This window comes from Gossypium hirsutum, chromosome A11, assembly GCF_007990345.1.
Source record: "Gossypium hirsutum isolate 1008001.06 chromosome A11, Gossypium_hirsutum_v2.1, whole genome shotgun sequence".
Lineage (NCBI taxonomy): Eukaryota > Viridiplantae > Streptophyta > Magnoliopsida > Malvales > Malvaceae > Gossypium > Gossypium hirsutum.
In genome coordinates, this window is record NC_053434.1 from 59,697,044 (window position 1) to 59,699,916 (window position 2,873).

Below are 2,873 nucleotides of genomic sequence, written 5' to 3' on the forward strand. Positions count from 1 at the left end.
GCAGCTTAAGATACACAGAGAACGAGCAAGAAGATGATACTCAACCCCCAACCGAAGAGATGGCTGAAAACCAAGGCAATCAGCTACCTCCTGCAATTGCATCAAATCAGAATCCTGTTCCTAGTACTATGTATGACTATGCTAAACATTCTTTGACAGGAACTGAGTCAAGTATAGTTAGACCTGCTATTGCTGCAAATAATTTCAAACTGAAACCTAACACAATTCAGATGATACAACAGTTTGTTCAGTTTGATAGTTTGCAGGATAAGGATCCCAACACTCACTTGGCGAATTTTCTAGGGTGTATTTATAGGCTTTGGAATGCCTAGAAGCCCTCAAAAATGGCCTTTTTTGAATTGGACTTAACTTGGGCTCGGCAGGGACACGCTCGTGTGCCATGGCCATGTGACGTGATTGCCAGGCCGTGTTCAATCTGTTAAATTGCACACGGCCATGTGGGTCAATGGCCAGGCCGTGTGAATCGTGAAAGCCTTGGTAGACACCCTCAAAAGACACGGGCGTGTGAGCTACCCATGTGGCAAGGCTTAGGCCGTGTCATCTTCTTGATTTAGTCTGTTTTGTCCCTTTTTGGCTCGTTTTTGGCCCCTTTCACTCTCCTATGCTCTACTAAGTGTAAAATATGGAATTAAAGCATTAGGAGCATCAAATTCACCAATTCTAGTGAGAAATCATCCATAAAATGCATTAAACATGGGGTAAAAATATGTATAATTTACAGTTTATCAAATACCCCCGCACTTAAGCATTTGCTTGTCCTCAAGCAAAATTCTCAACTCATAATCAAAATAAATCTTTCTCAACTTATAATTCTTATCGATAATATCTCAAAATAATCCATAGGTAATCATACATTGAGAATTCAACTAAAAAAAACATAAAAGTTTCAAACATTCCAAGTTGAGTATTTAATCATGAAAACATAGGTGTCTCTCCGCATCTAAGTAATTACCTTTGATTTAGAATATCACAGAGTTTCACATCCTCACTAAAGATTCACTCAAATCACTCGAGGTGTTTAAGGACAATAAATGAAGCACTCAATAGTCAATAATGAAAAGTCATTACCACAGGCTTGCATGAAAATCAAATCTCCACCACTATAATTTAACATGATACATCAATCAAAAAGGTCTTTAGAGGGTTGTAATGCGGCTTGGTTAGGGCTTGTGGTCACAAGCTGAAAAGAAAGGGTTAAAATCGAGATTGAATTGAAAATTGCCTAACTAAAAAAAGAGTTAATCTTCACTTGCGTACAATAGAGCTTCTTCTCAGAATATGGAATTACTAATATATATAAATATATTTTTTTTAAGAACAAGTTAAATAATATAGACTAAATATCAAGAACAAAACATAGCTAGGCTATCCATTCAACTCAAATCTCGACAAAAATAGGGATTAATTTAAGAGATTTCAACAATAATGGGTTAAAGGTTAATATTAAGGGTAATACAAGAAATGGCTTGTTAAGCTCAAGGGGGTTTACTAGGGGTTAATCGTGGAGGTAGGCTTTTCATGGCATGAGTGGGTTAATCCTAAGTGCCTTAATCATTTTGATATATCAAATCAAATGGTGTGGTATCGACATGCATAATCAAGCAAGTTCTAAAATAACAGTTCAATACTGACGCACTCAAAGCAATAATAAAAGTGAGCATGAAAGGATGAATAGATGCTCAAAAGGCTCAAAAATGTCACAAAAATTATGGCTTTTTGATGTTTAGACTCGTGAATTCCAATTCAAAGTAATACCTAGACTTGGGGAAACTGCCTAAGATTTTGAATTAATTGCGTATTAATTACATTGAGTTGTTCCCTTGGGTTAGGTTTGGTATTACTTGGCAAACTACCTTGTGGTCGTTCAGAGATCAGTTTGGAAAGCTGGCCTATCTGAGTTTCGAGTTCTTGGATCGATGCTTGTTAATTTTTAAGTGCTGTCTCGGTATGTTGGAAACGGGTTTAAGACACTGATATGAACTTTGAGAGCATCTCCTCAAGGTTAGGTTTCTTCTATTGTTGATAAGGTGTTGTTGAAAACCCTGAGGATTTTGTGGCTTTTGATTTCCTTGACCACCCTAGGAGAAATTTGGGTGGTTCCTCCAACCTGCATTATGAGTATTACTATATGGGTTATTTTGAGATCTAAAGTTATTATTACCCATATAGTTGACTTGTTCCTCTTTGGTTGTGGGATTGAAGGATTGATATTCTGTATGCACACCTCCTCCGCTTAAGTCACACCTCATTACTGGATGTACCTACGTAGAACCAAGAAAACTATCAATCTTTTTATTGAGAAGTTCTACCTGATTTGACAGCATAGTAACTGAGTCCACGTTATAAACACCGGCTGTTCTTGTTGGCTTAGTCCTTATGACTTGCCACTGATAGTTATTCAGTGACATTTCTTCAATGAATTCATAAGCCTCTTCAGGTGTTTTGTTGTTGATGGTTCCGCCAGCAGCTGTGTCAGCGGTTTGCCGAGTCGAGGGATTCAGACCATTGTAGAATGTTTGTACTTGAAGCCAAAGCGGTAACCCATGGTGAGGGCACCTTCTCAGTAAGTCCTTGTATCTCTCCCATGCATCGTAAAGTGTTTCTGAATCCATTTGCAGAAAAGAAGAGATATCATTATATAATTTAGCTGTTTTAGCCGGCGGAAAATATTTTAGTAAAAATTTCTCGGTTATTTGTTCCCAAGTAGTGATAGACCCTTTTGGTAACGAGTTCAACCACTGTTTAGCTTTGTTTCTCAGTGAAAAGGAAAATAACCGAAGATGAATGGCATCATCAGAAATTCCATTGATTTTGAATGTATCGCAAAATTCCAGGAAATTTGCTAAGTGAGT

At 37.5% G+C, this 2,873-nt stretch overlaps 1 non-coding gene across 1 annotated transcript; it reads left to right on the forward strand.

The window, feature by feature from the left end:
* Window positions 1–2,559: 2,559 nt before the first annotated feature.
* LOC121210656 (small nucleolar RNA R71) lies at window positions 2,560–2,665 on the forward strand. Its single transcript, XR_005905770.1, has one exon. It is a non-coding gene; the product is annotated as a small nucleolar RNA R71 (small nucleolar RNA).
* Window positions 2,666–2,873: the final 208 nt, after the last annotated feature.